This window comes from Morone saxatilis, unplaced genomic scaffold, assembly GCF_004916995.1.
Source record: "Morone saxatilis isolate NCDOM2014 unplaced genomic scaffold, NCSU_SB_2.0 Contig14, whole genome shotgun sequence".
Classification (NCBI taxonomy): Eukaryota; Metazoa; Chordata; class Actinopteri; family Moronidae; genus Morone; species Morone saxatilis.
The window spans coordinates 13,084,567-13,084,877 of NW_023339696.1; the positions used below are offsets into that span (position 1 = coordinate 13,084,567).

General features: G+C 43.4%; 1 protein-coding gene across 1 annotated transcript in view; it reads left to right on the forward strand.

Moving 5' to 3' along the window:
- usp36 (ubiquitin specific peptidase 36) overlaps positions 1-311 on the forward strand; it is a 17,085-nt gene that overhangs the window by 8,069 nt on the left and 8,705 nt on the right. The window lies entirely within an intron of this gene.

Genomic DNA, 311 nt, shown 5'->3' on the forward strand with positions numbered 1-311 from the left:
ACAGACAGTATTTACGGCCTTTAGAGCCGTACACTTCCACACTTCTTGCTATTGATATTACGTTATTGATCCGTTACCCATCAGACTACACTAACAGCAGTGTCAACAAATATATAGTGCTAGAACAGCTTGATTTAATGGGCTTTACACTGCGTTCACAAAGTAGTAGGCAGTATCTGGCTCCTTTTATGAAGCTCTGTGGGCATTCACAATGAACAGCAGCCTACCACTGTCCCAGCCTTTGAGTCTTTATGTGTAAGCCCATGAATCTCAGTGCATGGAAATATGGGGGTGCCGTGCTTTACATCTGT